This window comes from Muntiacus reevesi, chromosome 4, assembly GCF_963930625.1.
Source record: "Muntiacus reevesi chromosome 4, mMunRee1.1, whole genome shotgun sequence".
Taxonomy (NCBI): domain Eukaryota; kingdom Metazoa; phylum Chordata; class Mammalia; order Artiodactyla; family Cervidae; genus Muntiacus; species Muntiacus reevesi.
Window position 1 is genome coordinate 90,828,244 of NC_089252.1, and position 17,334 is coordinate 90,845,577.

General features: G+C 42.6%; 1 protein-coding gene and 1 pseudogene across 2 annotated transcripts in view; one reads left to right on the forward strand and one right to left on the reverse strand.

The window, feature by feature from the left end:
• FRMD4B (FERM domain containing 4B) overlaps positions 1–17,334 on the forward strand; it is a 347,554-nt gene that overhangs the window by 128,034 nt on the left and 202,186 nt on the right. The window lies entirely within an intron of this gene.
• Positions 12,336–12,984, reverse strand: LOC136167773 (ras-related protein Rab-2B-like; annotated as a pseudogene).

Consider the following 17,334-nt stretch of genomic DNA (forward strand, 5'->3'; position numbering starts at 1 on the left):
CAGTTTCAGGTGAGGTTTGATCAAGAGGCTGACACAGTGCTCTGAATTTTCTGTTTTGCCTCTCCACCTGTGGGCTCTGGGGTCATATTTTCTTCCTTTATGGTAGCAAGACTGGCTGTAGCAGTTTAGTCCTCACCTCTTGGCCTCATGGATACAAGAGAAGAGAAGGTACCTTTATCCAGATCTAAACAGTAGTCCCAAGACTCGCTCTAATGGACTGGCTTACATCTCAGGTCCACTCACGTGCTAATTGATTTATGTCAATTCGGTTTTCCTTTAATATGAGAACTGGGGCCATTCATGGGTCATGTGAGGGTGCATAATGTATGAAAAATGGGATTTCACACCACAGAGGATGGATCTAGTGACCCTTTGGCAGGGGCTCATTATGTTCTTTAGGCTTTCTTGGGACCCATGGGTGACTCGCTGCTTCCCCTGGCCCTGTGTCACCATAAGCTTTCTGTTCTAGACACGTGGAAATGGAGCCCTGCTAATTAAGAGCCTCCAAGTTTGCGTTACTTTCCTTTTCCATCAGTTCTTTTCTGAAATTTCTCCATGGCCCAGCAGATTTGCCCGTCCAGCTTCAAGAGAGACGTTTAAACATCTCGCTCTGGGATAGTGACTGAGTCAGAATTTGCTGGTAACCTACTCCTTCCTTTCATGGCTTCTGCTTTACTAATAAGTACTGAACCCAGTGAAAGCCAGTGTCTTGCTGAGACAGTTTGGGTGTTAAGAGGATGTTGTTACTCTTGTTGAATCGCCCAGTCATGTCCTACTCTTTTCCACCTCGTGGACTGGAGCACGCCAGGCCTCCCTGTCCCTTACCACCTCCCGGAGTTTGCCCAAGCTCATGTTCGTTGCATTGGTGATGCCGTCCAGCAGTCTCATCCTCTGACACCCTCTTCTTCTTCTGTCCTCAATCTTTCCCAGCATCAGGGACTTCTCCAATGAGTCATCTGTTCTCATCAGATGACCAAAATACTGGAGCTTCAGCTTCAGCATCAGTCCTTCCAGTGAATATTCAGGGTTGATCTCCCTTAAGATTGACTGGTTTGATGTCCTTGCTGTCTAGGGTGCTTTTAGGAGTCTTCTCCAGCACCACAGTTCAAAGGCATCAGTTCTTTGGTGTTTTGCCTTCTTTATGGTCCAGCTCTCACAACTGTACATGACCACTGGGAAGACCACAGCCTTGACTATATGGAGTCTCTGCTTTTCAACACACTGTCTGGGTTTGTCATTGCTTTCCTGACGAGAAGCAATTGTCTTCTGATTTCATGGCTGCAGTCACCTGTGATTTTGGAGCCCAAGAAAAGAAAATCTGTCACTACTTCCACCTTTTCCCCTTCTATATGCCATGAAGTAGTGGGGCCAGATGCCATGATCTTAGTTTTTTTTTTAATATTTAGTCATAAGTCAGCTCTTTCACTCTCCTTTTTCACCCTCATCAAGAGGCTTTTTAGTTCCTCTTTACTCTCTGCCATTAGAGTTGTATCATCCACATATCTGAGGTTGTTGGTGTTTCTCCTGCCTGTCTTGATTCCACCTTGTAACTCATCCAGCCTGGCATTTCTCATGATGTGCTCATTGTATAGGTTAAACACAGGGTGACTGTAGGTAGCCCTGTCATACTTCTTTCTGGATTTTGAACCAATTGGTTGTTCCATATGGGATTCTAACTGTTGTTTCTTGACCCGCATACAGGTTTCTCAGAAGATAGGTACGATGATCTGGTACTCCCATCTCTAAGAGCTTTCCACAGTTTGTCATGATCCACACAGTCAAAGGCTTTATCGTAGTCGATGAAACAAGAGATAGATGTTTTTCTGAAATTTCCTTGCTTTCTCTATGATCCAGCAAATGTTGGCAATTTGATCTCTAGTTTCTCTTCCTTTCTAAACCCAACTTAGACTCCTGGAAGGTCTTGGTTTGCATAATCCTGAAGCCTAGCATGCCTAGATTTTAAGCATGACCTTACTAGCATGGGAGATTAGTGCAATTGTCTGATGGTTAGCACATTTTTTGGTACTACCCTTCTTGGAAATTGGGATGAGGATTGACCTTTTCCAGTCCTGTGGTCACTGCTGGGTCTTCCAGATTTGCTGACATAATGAATGCAAAACTTGATGGCATCATCCTTTAGGATTTTGAATAGTTCTGCTGAAGTTTCATCACATCCACTAGCTTTATTAATAGCGGTGATTCTTAAGGCCCACTTGACTTTGCACTCCAGAATATCTGGCTTTGGGTGACTAACCACACCATTGTAGTAATCCAGTTCATAAAGAGCTTTTTTATACAGTTCTTCCATGTATTCTTTCCATCTCTTCTTGACCTCTTCAGCATCTACTAGGTCTCTACCATGTTTATCCTTTATTGTGCCCATCTTTGGGTGAAATGCTGTCTTGATGTTTCCAGATTTCCTGAAGAGATCTCTAGTCTTTCCCCTTTTGTTGTTTCCTTCTATTATTAAGCATTGTTCACTTAAGAAAGCCTTCTTATCTCTTGTAGATGTTTTTTGGGATTCTATGTTTAATTGGATGTACCTTTCTCTCTCTCCCTTGCTTTTTGCTTCTCCTCATTCTTCTGCTATTTGTAAAGCCTCCTCAGATAACCACTTTGCCTTCTTGCTTTTCTTTTTTTGGGGGGATGGTTTTCTTCACCGCCTCCTGTACAGTATTACGGACCACTGTCCGTAATTCTTCAGGCACCCCATTAACTAAATCTAGTCTCTTGAATCTATTTGTTACCTCTACTGCAAATTCACATGGGATTTGATTTAAGTCATATCTGCCTGGCCTATTGTTTTTCCTAGTTTTCTATAGTTTAAGCTGAATTTTGCTCTGAGAAGCTAATGATCTGAGCCACAAGGTTCAGGCCTTGTTTTTGCTGACTGTATACAGCTTCTGCGTCTTTGGTTCCAAAGAATATAATCAATCTGATTTCAGTATTGACCATCTGGTGATGTCCATGTGTATAGTTGTCTCTTGTGTTGTTGGAAGAAGGTGTTTGCTATGACTAGCATGTTTTCTTGGCAGAATTCAGTTAACCTTTGCCCTGCTTCATTTTGTTCCCCACACTTGCCTGTTACTCCAGGTATATCTTGACTTCCTACTTTTGCATTCCAATCCCCAGTGATGAATAGAACATCTTTTTTAGGTGTTCTTCGTCTTCATAGAACTGATCAACGTCAGCTTCTTTGGCATTGGTGATAGGCGCATAGACTTGAATTGTTGTGTTGTTGAATGTCTTGCCTTGAAAAGAATTGCGATCATTTTGTCATTTTTGAGGTTGCATCCAATTACTATATTTCAGACTGTTGTGTTGATTTTGAGGGCTACTCCGTTTCTTCTATGGGATCCTCGCCCACAGTAGCAGATATAATGGTCATCTGAATTAAATTCGTCAATTCTCACCCATTTTAGTTCTCAGATTCCTAGGATGTTGATGTTTATTCTTACCATCTCCTCCTTGACCATGTCCAATTTTCCTTGATTCATGGGTCTAACATTCCAGGTTCCTATACAATACTGTTCTTTGCAGCTTTGGATTTTACTTTCATCCCCAGACACATCCACAACTGACTGTCGTTTCCACTTTGGCCCAGCCCCTTCATACATTCTGGGGCTATTGGTAATTCTCCTCCTCTCTGCTTCAGTAGCATATTGGACACCTTCAGAGCTGGGGGACTCATATTTTGGTGTTGTATCTTTTTGGCCTTTTATACAGTTTATGAGGTTCTCATGGCCATCATACTGGAGTAGTTTGCCATTTCCTCCTCCAGTGGATCACATTTCGTCAGAACTCTCTGCTATGACCCATCTGTCTTGGGTGGCCCTACACAGCATGACTCATAGCTTCGTTGAGTTATACAAGCCCCTTCGCCACGACAAGGCAGTGGTCCATGAAGTGGGGTGGAAGACTTGACACTACGAAAAACCCACTAGGAGCCAGGGACTGTTCCTAAAGATGCTGCTTATGTGTTTCTTATTAATAACCTTGGAAAGGAGGTGATATTCTCGCCATTTTGTTGTCAATTTAGGTGCTAAGTTGTGTCTGACTGTCTGCTACCCCAGAGACTTAAGCGTCCAGGCTTCCCTGTCCTTCATTAACTCCTGGAGTTTGCTCAAACTCATGTCCATTGAGTCAGTGATGCTATCTAACCATCTCTCTATGTAACAGAAGACAAACCAGAGTAAATAATTCCTGCAAGGTTGTAGAACAGATAGGGCAGAATGAGGATTTTACCCCCCACATTGGGTAGAATCTAACTTCAGACCTCAGCCTTTCACCAGCCTCTGTCTGTATAAACACACTCTGAGGTTCTGTCCTCAGTAAACCTTTGTGGGCAAGCTGCCCAGTTCTTCTCCTCCCTGCTTGAACTCTGCCCACCCCATCATCCTTGCTCTAAGAGTGACCATGGACCTCTGCCAGTATACATGCAGTATCTCCAGATGCGGGTAGCCTCCACCTGAGGAAAGCTGGTCTTGTTTCCTGACCCACCCAGACCTATCCTGCCCAGCCAGTGCAATGAGCTGTGACCTTCCTGATTTCATTTCCCCATTTTACAGCATTTTCCATTCAAAATGTACGTGTCCCATGTCCCTCTCCACAGCTATGCTCTCTGTTAGCTAAGATGCTCCCCGAAAGTTGGTGGGTTTGCATTGCTGGTTTTTAATTGAAAGAAGTGTTTCGTATCCCAGAAATGCAGGATCCTCCATCACTTCCAGAGAAATTTTTTTGAAACATACACCCTCCTGATTTCAACTTTCCATTTTATCTGTGTTATATCCTACCTGTAGCTCTTATAATCTTGATCTGGTATGAACTGGCCATGGCCTGTTTTTGTGAATAAAGTTTTATTGGCACGTAGCCACACCATTCATGTATGGATTGTCTCTGGCTAGCTTCCCACTAGAGTGACAGAGTTGAGCAGGCACAACTGAGACTGTATGTCCCACCAAGACAAAAATATTAGCTATCTATCCCTGATCTGGGCCTTCCCTGGTGGCTAAGCGGTAAAGACTCCGCCCACATGCAAGAAACTCGGGTTCGATCCCTGGGTCAGGAAGATTCCCTGGAGAAGGAAATGGCAACCTACTCCAGTATTCTTGCCTGGAGAATCCCATGGACAGAGGAGCCTGGTGGATTACAGTCCATAAGGTTGCAAAGAGTTGGACACGACTGAGCGATTAAACAACAATGACAATTCCTGATCTAGGTCAGTAAGGTCAGTATATACTCCTCCACAACCCCCTAACACCTTTTTTCTTCATGTGGCCAGGAATAAAAACCTCTCAAAGCCTGGACTCTAGGAAGGAAAAAAAGAAAAAGAAGTCAAGTGTCTGATGTTTGAAAAGGAACAACAGTGTCACTCACAGCCTGGTCCATGCTGACCCTTCTGTGGCCCCTCCCTGTTTCTGACGCCCTGAGAGACACTGATAATCAATCACTGCACTACTCTTTCCACCTGAGCCTCAGATTCTTCAAAGCAATGCCCAGGCCGCCGCTACCAATCAATCAGAGTCGGCATTGAAGTAGAAACTATTTTCCATCTGTGGTCCAGAGAATCACCTAAGACAACAATCATGTTTATAAATAATCCTTGCACATCCTTTGGGTTGCCATGTCAGAGACGGACACACTATCTCCCATTAAGTCCAGAGTTGGAACTTAATCCACTGCTTTCTGTTTCTTTGATTAAGCACCAGATGAAGTCGTTAGCTTTCGATAAGGAATCATGTTATATGGAAAAATGCCTCCACTTCTTTTTACTTAGGAGGTTCATTACACTGCAGTGCTCACACCGTGAGAGGCACCCAGGAACTGAGGCCCACTGAGAATATTATCGAGTGGCATGTCAATGTTATTCTCACTGAGTGGCTTCCTAGGCGGAATCACTGACACTGTTTCTGCTCTTTCTATCCCATGGCTAATCCATTCTCTTTTAGCCAGCCTCCTGTTGAATTCATAATAAGTAAAAAACACATATACAGTGTTGCCAGGGACTGAAATGGAGGTATCTCTATCACTGCATCTTCCTTAAAGCAAGCCAAATTCCAGGCTAAAAGACACTCTTTTCAAATGCTGGAGCAGATACCTGCTCAACCACAAACATTAACCACAGTGGGTAAGAATTGGCTAAAGACGGATATCCATTGACAGGTGTGGGGACCTGCCCCTTAGACCGTATTTACTGCAACAAAACTGACTCTGACGGAACCAGCTCCTGGGAAGGTGACAGGGAAGTCGCAAATGAGAAAGCGGCATCACTTAGCAGTTTCCCACTGCTTTTTCCTCCAGACGTTGGAGAAGAGGCCAGGAATGAAAGCGAATATTTTACAAAGGAAGCGGGGCTTAAGGGGGCAGTTGGTTAGAGAGACTTGCTCCTTCTTACTGGCTAGGGAGCATCTGAGCTGTAAGGAATGATAGCTATTCACTGGAAGAATCCAGACGCCCTGGGAAAGTTTCTTTGAGCCTCACACCATTGGCATCCTGACAGCAAAGTTTTAAGCACCGCAGTAGTGTTGACTGGAATCCTGCTGAGCTTTTCCAAGAGTCATTGTTCATCAAATTTAGGGCTTTAAAAGTTGAGCCATTGATAGTGTGAGCATGCCTTTGGTCATTAAAAATGTTAAGCCAACCTTGGGAAAAGGTTTTAGCATTTGCACCTTGTGATTTTTTGTGTCCTACTTCTGGAAACAGTGTAAGACGTGCCTTCCCAAATGGCAACGGCGAGGACCTTTTTAATGATGGTTTAAGCTTTTAGGTTTATGGGATTCCAATAAAATTAATAATGTGGTGTTGCTGATATTCTTTGAGTGAAAAAAAGCAATATACTCCTTCCTGGAACAGATAAAGAATTTAATAAGTATTATAGCCAAGGTGCTGTATAGGCAAACACTGAAAACAGAAGATAATATTATTTAAAATCACATTAATATAAAGGCTGTTATTGTTCATATGGTGCATATCTTAGGGTACTCTTTCACCGAGAGGAACCAACTTCAATTTAAATTTCAGTTGCATGGAATGTCATGGACCTAGTAGGCCCTTTATGCAGACCAGAAACCTAATTTGTTGTTGTTGTTAAGTGGTTCAGTCGTGTCCGATTCTTTTGTGACCTCCATGGACTACAGCCCACCAGGCTCCTCTGTCCATGGGATTCTCCAGGCAAGAATACTAGAATGGGTTGCCATGCCCTCCTCCAGGGGATCTTCCTTACCCAAAGGTCAAACCTGCATCTCCTGTGTTAGCAAGTGGATTCTTTACCACTGAGCCACCAAGGAAGCCCAGTAGAAAGCCAGTTACTATGGATTGTTTAATTTCTGGCACAAATGAGGGAAGGACTGGGGAATAAAACACTGGAGTAAGCTAGATATCATGGCATGTTCCAGAGCTTGTGTACTGCAGCTCAGACATGGTTCTGCCTGAGCTTGGGGGTCGATTTGCCTCCTGGGCAAGAGACTTAGTAGAAAACATACGCTGTTTCTGCTGCGTGGCTGCCCGTTATCTCCTTCTCTGATACGGGAACTTCCTTCACCACAAGAAAAGTTATCTCCACACTTTCAACCAAGTTGTTCAGTAGGGGCCTGCCAATCATGACACCCTGCTCTCATGGACCGTGGGAGGGCTCCTGCTTCTGGCTGAGCCAGTCACTACACTTACACGTGCACTGCACCCTGGCCACAACTGGCCACAATCCTCGTGAGAGTCAGTCAGCATCCTTTGTGTGACTTAAGCTATGGGAGCTGGCAGGGAGTGCCCTTTCCTCTCTGATCAGTAGGCTATAATGGGCTTTCCTTGTGGCTCAGCTGGTAAAGAATATGCCTGCAATGCGGGAGACTGGGGTTCAATCCCTAGATTGGGAAGATCCCCTGGAGAAGGGAAAGGCCACCCACTCCACTATCCTGGCCTGGAGAATTCCATGGACTGTTTAGTCCATGGGGTCGCAAAGAGCTGGACACGACTGGGTGACTTTCACTTCACTTCACTTCTTCAATGATGTGTACCTGGAGCTGCCTGCCTTTGGTTGTAGTTTTTACCCTGCTGAGGTAGCACACCCTAAAGAATGAATGAACCCCCCAAAGGAAGCAGTCGCAAGGTCAAGGAGAAAGAAAAAGTTATTGCCATCCACAAGGCATTTTTGATCCTGCCTGTTCCCCTGTTTCATCACAAAAGCCCATAAATATCCTGTTTTGCTTAACTCAGAATTATGTTTCTGTCGTTTGCAAGCAAACAGCTTTAACAAATAAAGCTGGCATCCCAAATTTCTCTCCTAGGCTCCTGGACTGCATTTCTAACCCTTTCATTCCTGCCTGCTTTGGCAAGCTTTCCTTAGTTGCCTGTTACCGTGTGAGCACTGTGATGGGCCCTGAAGCTAGGAAGAGAGTCAGGTAGTGAAATCTGCTTTAGACAGATAGTCGTGGTCCCTGCCCTCTCGGGACATGAGTGGGCGTAATAAGACCTCTTGCACCTTCTTCCATTCCTGTGGAGTTTTGGGTTATGAACCATGGACTTGCCTTTCCCCGTGCCTTGTCCTCCTCTGTTGATGTCCTCATTCCCAGTTGCTCATGTGAACTTGGCTTTTTGTCTTTCTTGACGTACTCTGTGCCCAGATTTATTCAGCACAAAGTATTAAATTCCCTGCTCCATCCTCTCAGCCTTTGGGTTGGTTTTTCAAGTTCTCTGAATCTAACCTGCCACCTTCTAACCTCTCTAAGCCTCAGGTTTGCCATCTGTAAAATGGAGGTAGCAATAATACCTGTTTCATAGTTGTGGTAAAGATGAAATGCTTAATGGATGCTTCGTAACAAGAATCAATATACAGTAGGAGAAGTGATTGTCTGATACTTCCAACTCATAAACAGATTTAAATGTAGTATCACATTCATTTCCTCTTTAGTATGAAAGAAAATAAAGCTATAAAAAAGATCTTTAGATTAGAAGGGCTATACATTTTTAATTTTAATTTTTCAGAGTTGTATTATTAGGCAGAAAACTCATGGGAAAGAATAATTCTGCTATGTATTTCCTTTTCATGCAGTTAAACTGAGATCATGGCATCCGGTCCCATCACTTCATGGCAAATAGATGGGGAAACAATGGAAACAGTGACAGACTTTATTTTGGGGGGACTCCAAAATCACTGCAGATGGTGACTGCAGCCATGAAATTAAAAGACGCTCCTTGGAAGAAAAGCTATGCCCAACCTAGACCGCATATTAAAAAGCAGAAACACTGCAGCTTCAGAGAACTTCTCCATCATCCAGTGAGCAAGGAGGCCTGGACCTCAGCCTTGGGGGGGTGGCGCTCTTCTCCATTTGTTCCCTCCATGTAGTCTCTGCTTCAGCCCTAGAGATGGTGACTGCTTCTTATATCTGCTATTCCTGTATTCTTTAGAGTTCTCTTTACTCCTTATGATCCAGTCTCCCATTACTTCAATCCCCCCCAGAGTTAATGATTCTTTATATTAAATTTTCCCTATTCAAATTGTAAAATAAATAAATAAATGTAAGTTACCATTTAAGTACATTCATTTTGAATTTCTTTTCTATAAGTTGTGAGGTATGTGCTGAAGTCCATTTTTTAGTTATTCATGTCCAGTTGTTTTGGTTTTATTTCTTCTTTTCCAATATCTTTTTCTTGGGATTTTATTCATAGACAATAATGTCATCCACAAATATGGAAAAAATTTTATTTTACAAAAAATAAAAAGCAGAGACATTACTTTGCCAACAGAGGTCCGTCTAGTCAAAGGTATGCTTTTTCCAGTAGTCGTGTATGGATGTGAGAGTTGGACTATAAAGGAAGCTGAGTGCCAAATAATTAATGCATTTGAACTGTGGTGTTGGAGAAGACTCTTGCAAGTCCCTTGGAGATCAAAACCAGTTAATCCTAAAGGAAATCAGTCCTGAATATTCTCTGGAAGGACTGATGCTGAAGCTGAAACTTGGCCACCTGATGTGAAGAACTGACTCATTGGAAAAGACCCTGATGAGGGGCAAGATTGAAGTCAGGAGGAGAAACGGATGATAGAGGATGAGATGCATGGATGGCATCACCGATTCGATGGACATGAGTTTGAGCAAGCTCCGGGAGTTGGTGATGGATAGGGAAACCTGGCATGCTACAATTCATGGGTCGAAAAGAGTTGGACACGACTGAGTGACTGAACTGAACTGATGTATTTCCTGTTTGACTTTAAAAAAAAAAAAAAATGATCTAGAAAAAAATACGTTTAGGAATAGACTTGTCTCTGATTCTAGATAGAATTAAAATGTGCAAAGGGGGACCAGTGTGTGTGTGTGCACGCACATATGCGAATATGTGAGTGTGCACGTGTGTGTGTGTGTATGAAATAGAGGAAGAATGCTATATTTCACAGATAAAGTACATAAGAACTTGTAAGGTCTGACCGTGTCCTTAAGCCATTTTTATTTTCCATGTGTTGGGTTAGATGCATATTTAAGATTTCTACACTGGAAAACCTGTTGAGCCTGTTTCTCTTCTCTGTGAAGGATTCTTTGACTGTACTCCTGATATTTCGTCATCTCAGCGGGCAGCAGTAATGGCAGGAATGGGGTCTACTCTTCCACTTATCTAGTGAGAAAATGTTCTCTTCTTCCTTGTTGAAATCCTTGTCACTGACTGCGTTTTCTTTGCTAGTAAAGGACCTCTGGTAGAAAGCTCCCTTACATGGCATCCCCTGCTGCATTTCCTATTACATGAATTCCTTCCTTGCTCAATAAAAGTAATTGCTCAGTTAGGCCAGTTTTTTTTTTTTTAATGAACAACTTGGATACATGCATATATTTACTAATGAAACAATTCATCGACAACCAAAAAAAGAGAGAGAGGGAGAGAAATTCACAAGACCGCACTACTGTGGAAGAAAATGAGACATCAGTATAGCACCTGACCCAGAAGGCTGCATGATAAGTACGTTAAAGGCAGACTTGACTAGGATTGTATTGTATGCTATTCAAATGGAGAAGTATCCACTTATTTGACTGCTTGGAAGCAGGCAGCTTTATTGTATGCTGCATGGAATGGAGGCAAAGAGCCAGGGAAGGGAGAGAGAGGAGAGGGAGAAGAGCAATATAGAATCCAGGGTAAGCAGATGGAAGAGGCTGAGATGGAATTACAAAGAGATGACTGTGAGGCTTTTTCTTTCCTCTGCAGCCTGAACTAAACCTGCTCCAAGTCTTTGTCAGTCAAATTCAGTGATCACAGGAGTAGCACTAGGCACTGTGAAGGAAGGAATGGTGGAGGAATTAGTTTACAAAGTAAAAGGATACCAGGGTTTCCTGCTCTCAGGGAGCTTACAACCTATATGGGGAGACAGGTTCCACACACAAAGCTACTATGAAACATACTTACAAAGTAACATAAATACAAATAAATATACATATGAATAAACAGTATTTGAAAGCTAAAAGGTACTGTGTCTGTAAGTGTTCAGAAGCCCCAGATCAGTCCAGGAAGGCTTTCCAAAGGAAAAAAATATGGACTTTGTGAGTACTACGGTAGTGCACAGTAGGGCATGTGCAAAGGCATAGGAGTGGAAGCACATATGTCATGTACAGTAAGCAGATTAGCTTGATAGAAAGTCTAAATAGGTCTCCCTAAGAAGTGAGTGGGATAAAACTGTAGGAGTGTGTTTGGTGAAAGACACTGACTTACCAATGTTAGGTCTGGTCCCTAAAACAAAACAAACAGGGAAAGATGTTTTCTCTCGGTGATGATAGTAAGTGGCTACAGGTCCAGGAGCAACTCCACTGCTCTCAAAAGTTTTGTAGTTACTCTGAAACAGAGAAGCTAGAAATGGGATGGTGGAGAAGTATTCATCACCCTTGAGCAGTTCAAGTAGAAGGAACTGCCTTCTGCCACAGTTCTCACATAGTGGCAAGTGAAAAACCTCAGTGAAATCCCTAGACTTTACTATGGCCCAACGGGCAGCCAGATCCCAGTCCCCTCAAGGGCTCAAGCAGAATGTCCTAGACCTTTGTTACTAATTCTTGGTGGGGAGTAGATTGTGTCTGCTTATAGAGGAATTTATTTTTGAAATACCATGACAATCAGCTTTGATCCTAACATTTTACAAATTGAAACAGAAGGATGAGAGGAGCCCTAATTTATAGGGAATGCTCACGTCCCTGAAGAAGGACAGGTCAATAAGGGCCCAAATTCTCCCCAGGTCTGTAAGTGGAAAGGCAAAACATCACACCTTGAAAAGAGGCTTTTCCCAGCCAAAGCATGTAAGACCTCTTTCTTTAAGCCTATTGATCTGAAGCTGTTCCAGGAAGGGAAAAAAAAAAAGAGTCCAGGCCAACTGTTCAGCAGCAGACATAGTCGGCCCCCGTGTCATGAGAGCCCCTTTGGGAGGCACTGGGTCCCACTGAGGTTGAAATGCACTGTTGGGGGCCAATCTTGATGCTATTTGCCTCACTGTGGACATCAGATAAACCCTGCTGATCTTCCTATATATTTCTTTGGCTGTGTTCATGAAGCCTCCTCAATATTGCAGGCTGTTTTGGTTGAAGCTTCCATGAGTGTAAGTCCATGTTCCCGAGCAAAGGCTTCCCCTCCTTCTCTCCTCACATCCCTACAGGACTCTAAGTTACTCTTATTCCGAGTCAGCATGCTAACCGTGTTGGAGCTAGAGTGCTGACGGGCATCCTGTAACCATGAGGCCAGGCGGTTGAAGGTTTCACGCCTTGTAATGTACACCAGCGGTGCACCGGCTGCTCCCCTGTAGTAGGAATGGGTGATAGAACAGAAGGATTCTTGTCCAGGCCATATCCCAGATTTGCAGCTTGATTTGTTTTCCCTCAATGCTAACAATACGGGCCCCAAACTCCACGCCTATTGTGAAGTCGTGGGCCGTGGCTGGAACCGCTTGTCTGTAAACTGCAGAAGGAGACATGACTTCCCCACACCTGTGTCCCCAGTGATGATGTACTTGAAGAGATAATCATAAGTCATTGTCTCTTTTCCTCTGGATTCCGGGTCCACCTAACTTCTTAGGCCAGTTTTTTAATAAGGATGGTGACAATCCTTCTGAGTTGTTGGACATTAGGGTGGGTTGGTGAGTGTGAAATCCATTATGGCACTGTCTGAAACACAACTTCTTTTTCTTTTTTTTTGAAACACAACTTCTTAAGAATATCATGAAGGAGTCAATCTTTCTTTTCCAAGAAATGTCTGTGCCCATTTTAGGCCTCTGAAATCATGCCAAACCTCGAAGCACCTCTGTGATCTAAGTAGTTCACATAAATGAAGTGGTGTGGATCTTACCTAGCCCTTTAGCTTTACACACAGAATCCACTGGATTTTCTACACATCTGTCTGCTACTGGCATGTCTTCTGGTACGTTCCACAGCTACACAGCACTGTCCCTCCTGCATCCTGCATACTGTACTTAAATTTCCTCTAATCCAGACATTCCAGGATTTGTGAAACAAAATAATCCCTTTGGATCTTCTTCAGGTGTTCTTCAACCAGCCATTCCCATACTTGTATCTCACTATATCCTTGTCCCTTTCAAGTGCTGTATGTCAGATATGATATAAATAATATATTGAAGTCAACTGTACCTGCCAACAAGCATCAGCTACCTTGGTGTCATAGTGTCTGTCACCTGGGTTGCTTCTTGGTATTAGATGTCCAAGAAGTCTAAGATTGACTGAGAAATTCACTTTGAATGTCATAAGCTTGAAAATTGGTTCAATTTAGTCCTATATATGTTAATTAAGCCCCTACATATATGGAATGGGCTTCCCTGGTGGCACAGTGGTAGGGACCCCACCTGCCAATGCAGGAGATGCGAGTTCGATCCCTTAGTCTGGAAGATCCCCTGGAGAAGGAAATGGCAACCCATTCCAGTATTGTGGCCTGGAGAATCCCATACACAGAGGAGCTTGGCAGGCTACAGTCCCTGGGGGTCGCAAAAGAGTCAAAGGCGACTTAGCAATTAAACAACAACAATATATGGGATATTAGATTAGGCTCTGAAATACGAAGAAGTGTAAATCATACATCTTTCCCTTGACAAAGCTTCCAACATAGAGTGTATTGTTAAAGATTTCCTAAAGTAGAGAAGCCACACATATTGGTTGGCTTAATTTTAAAAAGGAAACATATAAGCAGGCATCCTGACACATCCTCTAGCACACACACAATACTTGGAAGCCCCAGGTTTTCTTCTTGGTAATTGCAAGTAAGCTTCTGTATTGGCTTCATTTGCAAAATGGCAGCAAGAGAGCTCCACCCGTTCCCCAGCAAGGTTTCCAGAAGGCCCCTCAGGAGACGTTCCCTTAGGTCATAATAGCCAAGACTGGACGGTAATCACTCAGTGATAAGAGAGGGATTATCCTAACTAGTTTAGGCTAATCATTTTGGGATGGAATCGATTTTGGGTAATAGCCTCATTACCATAACAGTTGGTTAGAAATGAGAAATTACAAATTCACTTTAATGTGGCTTGTACTATAATAGGAGTCTCTGAGATTCCAGAAGTGTTTCTACATAGACTGCCGTGTTTAATCACTTATTGATGAAAAACTTTTTCTGTTAAGCTAAAAGCAGTTCTGAAGTCTGTACAGATTATAACAATCATATCCCCCAGTGTCCACCTCTGTGCTTGTTATACTTGGAGTAATGTGTTCTCTTCATCATTGTATTGGGAGGTGTCCTAAGAGATTATGGGAAACCAAAAATAAACATGTACATCTTCTGGGAGAACTGTTTTACTTACTTTATTTTTGGAAAGAAAGTCAAAGATACATGATAAAGAAAATCAGAGATACATGATAAAGAGTAAATCTGCATGAACCTTTTAGATTAAAAATGGTGTATTCGATTTCTGAGTGGTAAAATTTTTTAGGAACCTCCCCCTAGTCCCTGATGTTACATATCCACTCCCCTTTACCATGTATAACAGTTTACTTGGATGGAATAGTAAAAGAGGTTCCATAAGCTTTCATTGTTGTGGAAAGAAGTTTAATTAATCTAGATGCATTTCTTTCCACACAACTGTATTTAAGTACAGATGATGGGCTTTTGAAAAATCTTCCCCACCTTAGTCATAATCTGATGTCCACGGATAGTTGTACTTTATCATGGTAGTTGCACTTTAACATGTAAATATATTGTTTGTATTTTGTATATTTCTATTCTGAATAGCTTAGTTACTTTAATTCTTTACTCTCTCTAAAATTGTATAATAGTGTATATGGAAAATGGCATTCCAAACAGGTAAAGAATGCCAGTAACTGTTGACATTCTCTCCACACTTAATCAGTTAACAGGCATAAGTGTTCTGTTTTAGAAATAGAAACAGAACAAATCCACCAGGTTAATGACTTCAAGTCTTCTTATCTTGCTCGTAGCATAACTTGAAGTTGTAGAAAGAGAATGAGTTTCTGAATGTCCCAAAGCACTCTTGAAAGGGGGTTTAGAGAACTAAGCCACTTAGGAGGACAAATATGTCTCAGATAATCCCTGCAGCTACTGTCAAGACCCATTTGAATCAGGTCAAATTCAAATTAAGATGGTTCAGTGCCAGAGGTCTTACACATCACTTTCTTTCTTATCTAACAGTGTCGCCAACTCTCTTAGGAGTATCTCACACTTAAGCCATCTGAACACTTTTCTGGGTCTCAGCTGTTTTACCCCATTGTTGGTTTTCATCCAATGATTTGCGCTAATCCAATATACAAGCTCTGTTTCTCCCCTTTTCTTCCTTGGAAAATGCTTCCAGACCTAGGGAGTAGGTTCCAAGCCTTATTATTCTTGGCTCTCAAACCATCATAAGTTCTCTCTTAAATTACATCCAGTTTGTTTCTTTCTTTTTTTTTTTTTTTTAATGAGAAAAGGCTCTCCTTCTGTAGGGCCATGGATTGTTTTTACATTTCACGGAGCATATGGTCTGGTGGTGAAATCAGGCATTAAGTAAGTAATTTTAAATGTGATGGGTATTATGAGAGGGAAGGATCAAGCTGGTGTGATGGAGCCAGACCAGCTTCAGGGGACCAACATTTGTGCTAAGGCTTGAAAGATAATCTGGGGTTTATTGGACGAAATCCTAAGGTGGAAAAGAATGTTCAGGAATGAAGGTAACAGCAAATACAAAGAGCCTGAGGCAAAAGAATTGGAACCCAAAAGAAGACCAGCACGGGCTTATGGTTGGTGGTAGCGGTGGTTTAGTCACTAAGTCATGTCTGACTCTAGTGACCACATGGACTGCAGCCTGCCAGGCTCCTCTGTCCATGTGATTTCCCAGGCAAGAATAATGGAGTGGGTTGCCATTTCCAACTCTAGGGGATCTTCCCACTCTAGGGATCGAACCCACATCTCCTGCGTCTCCGGCAGTGCAAGCAGATTCTTTACTGCTGCGCCACTAGGGAAGCCCAGTATGGCTTCCTGTAACAAGACAAAACTGAAACAGAAACATAAACAGTGGTTAAAAGGTTATTGAGAGTGAGAAAGTCATAATTAGATCTTGCCATTTGAATTATTTACTGATGTAACCATCACTTTATCTCAAGCAGAAACTTTAGACCAAATTGAGTGAATATAGAGATGTTAGAGCACCAATTAATAAAATGCCCTAGGATTTCTGGAGAAGGAAATGGCAACCCCCTCCAGTATTTTTGCCTGGAAAATCCCATGGATGGAAGAACCTGGTAGGCTGCAGTCCATGGGGTAGCAAAGAATTGGACACGACTGAGCGACTTCACTTCCTTTCACTTTTCTGTTTGATCAGTGCACCCTGTTTTGAAGGACACAAAAGTGACTGAAATAACAAGTGCCAGGTTTCATGCGGGGACACTCACTCTCAGGTTTCTCAGCAGAATAAAATCCTAAGACTTTCCGCAGCGGATGCTGGACGACACACATGCCAGCATGCCCTTCTAAGCCAAAGAGACTGTGATGAGTGAAGTACCAAATATCAATGCACTTGGCAACGGATACAACCAGTCTCATTTGCTGCCTAAGCTGTGTGTGTGAATTGTGGACTGTTGATGTGAAAAACAGCCCAACAGTTGTTGCAATTAGAATTCTTTCCTTAGGACTTGTTTGTTCAAAATATGTTTTTCTTCCCTTAAATCCAGTTTTACCATACTACCTTGAAAGGCTTCTCTTGCAGTATTAATTCTTGGATTCTGATTTTATTGTATTGCCTTTACCTGCTATTTCCTTATTCTTCTTGAATAACTTTTACCTACATACATACAGTCTTTTCTTAGATAACGTAGACTGTCTGGAGGTCTCCTCTTTAGGGGAAGGAGAAGGGCAAAGCTGCCATCTACCTATCATTTTCCTGTGGTTAAG